This window comes from Humulus lupulus, chromosome 1, assembly GCF_963169125.1.
Source record: "Humulus lupulus chromosome 1, drHumLupu1.1, whole genome shotgun sequence".
Classification (NCBI taxonomy): domain Eukaryota; kingdom Viridiplantae; phylum Streptophyta; class Magnoliopsida; order Rosales; family Cannabaceae; genus Humulus; species Humulus lupulus.
The window spans coordinates 222,905,685-222,916,705 of NC_084793.1; positions in this window are offsets into that span (position 1 = coordinate 222,905,685).

Here is an 11,021-nt window from a genome sequence, read left to right on the forward strand (position 1 = left end):
CAAAGGGGGTCAGTTGTCCCTTCAAAATTTGGAGCGTGTTGCTTACAGAAATGCTCGTAGACTGGCTCTATGTACTGAGTTGGATAAGGCGCGTAGTTTGCCACTGGTCATCCCCCATATGGTTATCCTCCATACTGCCCTTGCTGGGCTGCTTGAGTCGTTGGCTGCAGCTACAGCTGAAGCTGCGATTGAGGCTGTGGCTGAGGTTGTTGTCATTGTTGCTGTAGTAGTTCTTCTAAATTTTTTCGTAACCAGATAATCTCAACATTGTTGTCAATCGGAGGTGGTGTATTTCTATCTGTAGCAGTAGTGGTAGCACACGCTCCTCTTCTTCAGACTGGAGGGGCCTCATGAGTCTCATTGGCGGTGCTGGGGGCATTGTTGTTCGTGCATACAGAACTTCGTAGCGACATCTTTAGCAAAGTTCTAATAGTCGAGAAAACACGTTAGAACTTACCCTAATATTTTCTAAGGCAAAACTTAGTCTAATCAAACATAACTCGGACCTATCAGTTATGATTTCTTATGAAAAATTATGTAAGCCATCTTTATAAATTAGGGTGTGTTTCTGTACTTAGACTATTAAGTCATCTTTATTGTTTTCTAAGTTTATTTCTAACCACCCTATATGACTTAATTCTCAGGCTCAAAACTTGTCGCCATTCCAAAGTTAACCATATTGAGGGAGGGCTGGGATCAGTAAAATCGTTCCGACTACTATGGCCCCCTAAACTCTCAATACAGAACCTGGTTCATTGATTTGTATCCACCTTCACTGAACTCACTCATTATTTATTGAATTTATTCTAAGTCAATTATGATTGTAAAAAAAAAAATCAAACTCATACATGTCATTAAAAAAATAACCACTTTATTCATTTGGAAAAAGATTTTCACTTATTACAATAATAATTCAATAAATAAAGAAACTATACTAATAATAACTAGGGTAAAATTTCTAAAAATCAGGATCTTCTTCATCTGACCCTTCATCTAGCATATCATCAGTTATTTCCTCATAATCATCAGTATCATAAGCCTCGAAATTACCACGAGGAATATTCATTAGGATGTTATGCTTTTGCTCATTGGTGAATTGAAACTCAAACCTATTGGTAAACCTAAGTATAAGAAAATAATATCTCATGGCTACTGGTAAATCATCTTCTTCATCCATAGTCTCTCATAATTCTTCCAAATTTTAAACTACAGAAGGAAAATCCTTAAAAAGCCTAATTACTAGGACATATTTCTCCATGGCTCTCATCGCAATTTGCCTAGCGATTTGAAGGTGAACTATCTCCTTGTGAAATATGACCAATCTTTGAGTGATTCCTTCTAGCACTCCTATTGTATCCCTTGGCCTGTAACCCTTTTCAATGCCTTAATGACTCAAATATGATGATAGGTCAAAGCTCCTTTCATTTTGACTGAAAACATAATGACTTAAACGTTAGTTTTTTAACATAAACATAATATTCATAACATAAAGCACTTACATTGGCGGTTAAATACGGAGCTTTTGCGTGTGTATCAAGGAGAAATTCATGCATATGAACGGTGGCTCTGGTACCAACTGTAATGCCCCGACTAACTTAAAGACCTGGGACCATTAAAACTACTAAGACATGTCTATTAATTTCGAATTCAAACATAAAATAATAAATCTTTATTAGAAAATCCAAAATACGGGATCCCATTGTTATTACATAAAAACGTAAAGAAAACAAAACCTTTATTTTAATTGTTCAAATACTAAATGCAGAAAATCATAAATACATAATTAAAAAGATTCAAAACATAAATGTCATCCTCGATCATTCCCATCAGTAAATTCATTTAGTACTCTCCTAATACACATGCCAATGCCGCCATGAATCTGTCCTGCCTTCCATGCTCATTTACCTGCACAATCTAAATAAAAAGGAATGAGTCTAATGCCCAGTAAGGAAAAACTACTTAAGCATATCATAAATCATAAGATGTAAAAACATAAATCATAAAACATAAGACTATAATATTAATGGCCATATCGTAGTATGTGATAGAAACCATCTAGGTCGTCTTGCTACTATTTAGAGGTAGGTTTAAACACAAATATAGTATATGATAGAAACCATCTAGGTACTCTTACTACTATTTAGAGGTAGGTTTAGTCATAACTATAGTCTACAGTAATGATAAAAATCTCAAGATTTGCTTATTTGCTATCTAAGCAACCATATTTCCCAAGCGACTACAAACATAAAAAAACAACATACATACATACATATATCATATAACATAATCATAACACATAAAATCTAACATATTTTCCTAACCAAAAATCGGGGTATTGGAGACAAGTGCCGGATTAGAAACTCTTAATACCAAACAGTAAAAATCATAAGTTTCCTAAAGAAAACAAGATGAAGAGATGATCTAAACCATCAAGAAAAGAACTTACCGAAAACCTTAAGTTTCAAAGGAAATCAAACACTTAACCAAAATCCATTATAACAAGTTAGGATTTGGAAGAAAATGAAAAGAATAAGAGGAACTATAATGAACTAAACTTAAGGATAAAAGTACCTTAGATAGCTTAGAACTTCGATCTACACCTCAATACTGAAATCACACTCTAGCTTACTACCTGAGTGTTTAGAAAAGCTTAGATTTGAAAGCTTTTAACCCCAAAACCCTAGTGTTTCTCTCTAGAACGAAATTAGCAGCTTGGAGGCTTTGAGAAGTGCTTGAATGATGATGCAAATTGCTGAGTGAAGGGTCATATTTATAGAGTTCAAGGAGTGAAACAAACTCCTTTTAAAATGAATAAATAAATGACTAACAAATGAATTTTCTGCTCAACAGATGCCCAGAACTCAGTCAAAATCGTTCAAGAGCAAGTCCAAGTTGTTGAGGGCTTTTTCTAGCTCAAATTCCACAAACTTTCAAAATATGCTTGTGGTGCTGATATATCTCCCCCTATAGATGATATATCGCCTCCCTCATATTCCCGAGGCGTCGTGGTTTCGTTCGTGCGAAGTCGACGTGTTTTCCATATCAACATAGGCGATATATCGTCCCCTATAGCTACGATATATCGGCTTATGCTGATATATCAAACATGTTTTTGCACACTTTCAGCACACTTGAAGTTTGTTTAAACAACTTTGACTAAGTAGTACGAGATCCTAACAGATAAGGGAAGGTTCTAGACTTCCTAGGCTTATCCTTTATTAATTTATTCATCTAAAATCCTTAAATCCTTAATAAACATACATGTGACAAATGTCACATTCTTAATTATTCAATCTAAACTTTAGGTTATAATAAATAATATTTCTAGGACCAGCTATATTAATCAAACCTTATGATAAAATTAATATTTCTAAACTATAGGCTAAACTTATAAAATTCATAACTATCTCTATGAGTTTCCAACTAAATCCTGGCTTGAACCAATAACCACAAAAACAAAAATACTATAGCACAAGCTACTACTACCTAGCTAAGTAAAATTCTGAGACTACAATTCTCCCCTACTTAAAAGAATTTCGTCCCCGAAATTTACTTACCAAACCATTCTGGATAATGTGCTCGGATGTCTTCCTCCAACTCCCACATTATCTCCCGTTTTGTACTATTACTCCATTAGACCATGACTATCGGAATACTCTTAGACCGTAATTCCTTCACCCCCTTCTCTAGGATGCTAACCGGTCGTTCTGCATAACTCAGGTCTTTCTGAAGTGCTAACGTATTGTACTTGAGAACGTGGGATGGCTCTGACACATATCTACGCAACATCGAGATGTGAAACACAATGTGGCTATTCGCTAGAGCTGGCGGTAGGGCTAATCTATACGCTACAGGTTCGGTCCTCTGAATGCCCCAATCTGAGCGTCCTCCCCTTCGATATACTCCTAAGCCCGAAGAATGAAATCGGCTAGCCTATGGTATCCCCTCCGTTGGAGGTCATCCCATAGGGGAGAACCAACTTGGATACCAGCTTGTAGGGCCATTAGTTGTTGGTCGTCATCGGCCTGTTTGGTTCGCGCTGCTTCCTCCTTGAAATATTTGATGTACTCCTTAAGGGTGTCGAGCAGCCATTATTTTATATTGGCCAACACGTTGACCTCGAAGCTTACCTTCCGAGCAGCTATGAATTATCTTCGAAAAGATGAAGATAGCTTGTGCCAGGAATGGATGGACCCAGGCTTATGCTTCTTAAACCATTCGTCAGCTGGTCCCATCAGATTTAATGGGAAGACGTAGCACTTGGCATCCTCGGAGACACGATGGATTGACATCAAGCGGTTGAACTTTGAGAGATGGTCGATGGGATCCATGCTGCTATCATAGGACGTAGTGGCCGCCATTTTAAGTCCCATGGCAGTGGGGCTTCCACGATGTGGGGAACGCACGGCTCCCCATCTTCGTCTTCCGAGTCTAAGTCATGGCCTTATCTTTGAGCCATCCTAAGCATAATCCCTTTCAGGATTTCCAGCTCGAATCGTAGAGGATCCAGGCTATGGTTGGCACTTTGCACTGGGTGCTCCTTCCTACGAGTATTAAGACCTTCTCGAAGGTCTGGCTAAAGCCTTTATTCAAGATAACCCGTGTGTACGACCTTACCCCTACGAGCGTTAAGATGATCTCGCAAGTCGGGTTGTGTCTGGTGGCAATTGCCATCCTCGGGATATCCCACTTCAATCTCTCCCTCTGAATCTTCGTAGTCATTACTAACCGAGACATTCATCCCACATCTTCGGTTGGCGGAGATGTTTCTATATGCCCCCCGAGCAGGATTTCTTGGAGGGTATTGTGGTGCAGGTTGAACTACACCTCTCTATTGGCCATGATCAGTGGCAGCACACCTAGGTATCCCTCCTCGGGCTCCTCAAACACTGCCAGCAGGGTGAGGCCTCGGCACAAAGAGCTTGGGATTCTTGCCATGCCTTTTTGGGACATGTATGGGCTCGAACGCAGGACTCTCCATCTTTTTCCCTTGGGCCACGATCTTATGGCCCAAGTGGAGTTCCAACTCCAGCAAGCTGCACTGGTGGCACGCCTGCTAGTGGATCTTCTACCCTATTCATGGGGTGTTCGAGAGGAACACCTTCGGGATTCACAGGCAGCACCCCAACTGGGTGCACAGGAGGCATGCCAATTGGCTGCCTAGATGGTACTTCGCCATGGGGGTCCACTTGCATCCCTTGGGCTACCAAAGTGGCCCTTATGGCATTAACCATCTTCTGTAGGGTAGTTATGTTCCCCTATTACGTATCAAGCTTCTACTATTTAGAGGCAATCTGGCCTTTAAGAGCCGCCACCTCTGGTGGCTCATCTGTATACACGGATTGGGTGTAGTCAGTATCATCGTAATATTCATCGTCTCTGCTGTCGTGCTCGGCACCATACTCAACGTCGTACTCGGCGTTTTCAGGGTATTCCTCTTGAGCTACCCTCGAGTTTGTAGGCAGAGGTGGCCAACTGTTTTGTCCTCTTTCAGCAACATTGTGAGGACCAGTGTCATCATTGGCATTTCTTATTGTTGTAACCATTATTTAATGTTTCAACGCTTCCTAAGAACAAAAATTTTGACTGCATTTTTTGCTATCAACTTTAAATAAAGAGAACTTGAAAGAAAATGAAAATGCACAGAGTTTTACGTAGTTCAGGTTATAAAACAACCATAGTCCATGCGTCTATTATATTTATATGCTTGAAGCTTGAGAGGTCAAGCTTCAATGGAGGTTTTTGGCAGTGTATATGTTGCTCAAATTACACAATTGGCGAACCCCTTACAATGGGGTATCCCCGCCTTATTTATAGTGGCTAGGAACAATTAAGTGGGACTTTAGTAATTATTATTCCTCATAATGATGGGATCTTAGTCCCAATTATTACAATTCTTGTGATAATAAACTGGAAGGCCTGTATAGATCACATGGGGCCCATTTACAAGGTATCAGCCCACCACTTTTTGGGAGGACACACCACTGAAAGTGTCAGAGTAGCTGCGCATCTTCTCGTGTCAGGTGGCGCATTGGGACATGATATTTTTTTGAAGTGTGGAAATGAAACCACTACATGTGGGGCGTGTCACGTGTCAAGAAGCTATTGGTGGTCCCAATATGTTGTGCTTGACAGCTGGCATCGTTCTCCAAGGGTGGAGAACTATCATTCTATAACTCTTCGGCTAAGAGGCTAAAGAATACCTAGCAGGATCTAAAGAAGCCTTCTCCAGGGCTGGGGCATGCTAAATAACCTCCCGAGGACCATGAACACTCAACAAGTTCCACGTGTCGACTTGACGAAAACACGGACAACACTGCGATTTAGGGTTTTTATGTTCAGACCAAGTTCGGACATGATTCAGACCTAGTTCGAACAAAATTTTGACCAAGTTCAAACTAAGTTTGGACCATTTCCGAACAAGGTCCGAACTAGGTTCAAACCTAATCTGAACAATGTCCGAACAAGGTCAAAACTAGGTCCGAACCTTGTTCGAATTAGGTCTGAACCAGGTTCGAACAAGGTCTTGTAAAACACATAAATCTAATACTTTGTAAAACACTAGCATACTCATGAATTAATAGGAGAAAAGCCACTTGTTATAAAATCCCTGTGGGGCCTTGCTAAAACATGCAAGTTGGGCCCAATAGTTTAAAAAAAAAATAGTAGTTTTCATGCAATGTTCTTAAAAATAACCAAAGTTCAAGTCCCACTAATAAGTTTTGAATGTTAAAATAAACATAACATTATTTTTAGAAAAATGGCGTTTAAACTGATCGTTTCTTGTCCATAGGATGCCCCCACGTCATACACACCATGACGATAGAACTCCCCACATCACCACGCATGCCATAGAGAAACCTATTTGCTACCTGGAAGGGAAAGTAAGGGGGGTGAGCTAAAACACAACAAAACATATTTATATTCATACATCGCCATACATCATAGCATCATTATCGTAAACATAAACATAATCATCACAACATTGGCATCATATACAAAGTCGTCATCATCATAACATCATAACATAAACATCATATCTTTGTGAACATGGCCCGCTAACTTGTCCATGTCACCTCTTGAGGTAAACAAGATCTCTGGTCCTTGAATAACCTCGGCGCGTACGCCCTATGAGTTACATCTTCTTATCCTTAGTAGCTTGGGTTACGTCTTCACATCCTTAGTAATCCCTTTTTTGTTAAGTCGTGTTCATCACGCTAACAACCATTTCATATCATACAACATTCAATGACATACAATCCAGTCATATCAACATACATTAGAAATTTACAATTCATATTGCAAAATATCATCATACATAACATTTTTATTCATACAATGTAATCTTACCATTCATAGCATAAACAACCAAAAATTTCTATCTAACTTCCTTACCTCAGGTCCAAGCAAAGGAAAAATGACAACTTCACAACGAGCCTATACCCTAACCAAATAACATCCTTTAGCATCACATAAATCTCTATTTTGCCCACTCATGTAACCCATGTGTGCATGGGCCATGCACACATGGTGAAAACTACTCACAACATCCAAACTATGCATAATTACACATAAAGTCATCAAAAGAATAATGCAATTTATACCTATATTACATGCATGGTCTTTCTATAAAAAGCATATGGTTGCATAATAGGCATATTTTTTAACGTAAAAGTACATTTGCACGCAACATTCATATGTGGGAACGTTGTTATAAAATAGCGTTAAAAATGATAATTCCTACGCGCTTATTTCTATCGTTTTAAAAATAATGAATTTGTAACATGCTTTGATTACCATTATATATCTTTTTAAAATTACTAAGTTGATTAAACCTCTTAAGACATTATTTTATTTCATAAAATAATTTATTTAACTATTTAAAAAATATAATAATTCCATTATTTACTTTTAAATTCCATAAAATAATAAGGACTAAAAATTATGTATAAATACTTATAATTTAACATGTTTTCTTAAAACAACCTTATAATCCAATTAACAAATTTACATACTTGTGAGAAAAAGTACAATTTTTTAGATGTAGAAAAATATATTTTTACTTATATATTTTTAAGACTTAATTTTTAAATAGAATTTATTCATAAGTGATAATTCAATAGCTATATTAATAAACATTCCGCCACTATTTGACTCACTTAAAAATTTACAAGTAAATTAAATTTACAATTTTTCTTAATTAAAATAAAGAAAAATCATAACTATTAAAATAAACACTCATAGTTATATTAAAAATATCACTTTTAATATTTTCATAGGGCATTAATTTATTTAAACATACACATCAAATTTCTTTTATTAAAAATACAACCTCACATTTTTTTTATCAAAATTCCAGCCACTAAATATATCCTCAAAATCACCATTTTTATTTTTAAAAACTCATATTTTCATAAAAAAATATATAAAAAAAATGTAGGTAATTATTTGTACAAAAATATCATTTCAATGCATCTTAAAATCTCCCTTTTAAGTTCTTAAAAAATCAAGGCACTTGCAAAATTTATTTAAGCATTCAAAAACATTTTTCTCATCATTTTGGCACATTTTATATACCAAAATCAGCAAGTACTATAAATCATGAAATTCATTCTTTTCATCATATTTGACAGAATTCATACATATTTATTTAACAATATTTCAACACAAACCCTAGCATGTTTCTACACCTCTTTAATCATTTTAATATTACCATTAGCTACAATAATTCATCAAACTACCTTAAACACATTCTCACAAATCATAAACAAATAATCATCTTTAACCTTGTCTTGATTATAATCTCTTGACATATTACTATTATGCAAGTATTCCAAGGAAGAACAAAACTAATATATATCATTTTAAAATCATACAATCACCCTATCATGTTTCTAAGATTTCTAATTGACATAAAAACATAAAAAAAAATAACAATCAAGCTTAAACATCATCCTTAGGCCGAAATTCCCATAGCCCAATATAATCAAATCCTTTCATGTTATTTCAAAAATATTCATCATCCTTTTTAATAGATCACAATTTAAAACCTTTACCAACCCTTTTATACATGACATTTCTCTAACATACAATAATAACCATACAAAAAAAAAAAACAACATGAAACATTTAACCATCAACCAAATCTACAAGATCAACAAGGATACCAACAAGACAACATCCCCCATCATCAACCTATATTGACCACAAACCCAAAACACCATGAATACCCAATCTAACATGAAAATGAAAATAATAGGGCTAAAGATCTATTACCTCTCTTGATTTGTGAAATCAAGAATACACAAGATGATCAATACTCAAACTATATCACCCATTGTTCTAGCCTAGGGTTTTCGAAAACCAACATGAGGAGAAGGAGAAAACCAACAATCAAACTTTAGTCAAGAATACAAGAATCCAAAAAAGAGAAATTAACAAACATAAACATATAGAGACATACCCTAGAATTGATTTCCTCTTCTCCTTCTTCTTCCTTTCTTTCTTCTTCTCCTTCTCTCTCTAGCTCACGCCTCTCTCTCTCTCTCTCTCTCTCTTCTTCTCTCTAGTTTCGGCAGCCCAAGAGCATAATGGCTCTCTTCCCTTTTTCCTTCCCTCTTTATTCTAATTTACTCATAATAGCCTAATAAAATAAAAGGGTTAGTTTCCTATTCCTAATTATTTTCTCTTATTTCTTATTTAATTGATTTTTATTTTTAAATGGTATGGAATAAAGATGACAACATCTCTTCCATTTTAACCAATATTCAACCAAATAAACACAGGAAAAGAATTTCTCCTTTCCCACTTAGGCTCACACGTCCAAGCTCTTGTTTTCCCTTTCTTTTATTTTTTTTTCAAATAATTAATTAAATCTAAATAAAAGGAAACTACAAGTGTGCCGAAAATTCTACACATGTGCTCCATGCAACCATGCACATGCACACACTCAGTAACTAGGGTGCATCACTACCTACCATGCATCTTAGTGCATTCAACCAAAACTCAAATGATCACATTTTAAAAATAAATAACATTTAACAATTAAATTCACAAAAATTCTATCAAACAATTCTAAAAATTAATTTAAATAAACAAAAAATTAAATAAAATAATTTACAACACTTAACAATTAAATAAAATAAAATACAAAAATTTAATAACTAAAATTTTTTTTTTGGTGCACTACAGGTCTGAACTAGGTTCGAACCTGATTCGAACTAGGTCCAAACAAGGTCCCAACCATGTTCGAGCTAGATCCGAGCTAAGTTCGAACTAAAAAACCCTAAATCGTAGATTTTAAATGAAAACTCACAATCTCAACATAAAATTATTTTTTTTGGCTGCTTTTTAAGCCCACAATAGTGCGAAAAACACACATAAGATATATTATAGCTCACCCATAACTTATAAATAACAAAAACAACTTACTCATTATCAATTGCTTCAAATAATGATTTCTCCTTCAATTTTGGGAACTTTTCTAAAGAATGATGTTAAAACTATAGAGCATGAGTTCCTCTTTGTCAATCAAACTCTGTTTTTGATCTCTTTTTTATTTAGATTTTGTTATAATGATTTAGATAAGAGATGAGTAGAAGAAGATAGTTGCTGCAATAGACTTCTTCTCTTGATTGTGGGAGGCTTAATGTTAGTTAAGGTCATTTAAGTCTTTTTTAGTGGGTATAAGGTTATTTTTATGAAAAACGTCATGAGGATTATATGGTTATAATAATGGGGTATAAAAAGGTTATTTAGTGGTGTTTCCAAAAAAACAAGCTTTAAGTGGACATTTAATATTTAATATTTCATATTATTATTTTATTTTGGGTACAGACAAAGAGTTAAATAGTGTTTATGAGATAAAACGAAAGATTAGCAAAGGGAAGTGCATATATATTATGTTGTAGTTTTCAGGGGAATCTGATTTAGTCCCGCTTGGTACGAAAGCGGAATGTGTATCATTTTGTAATCTCAGCCGTTGATTAAGTTACAATTCATCTAACGGTTCACGTGAGTAA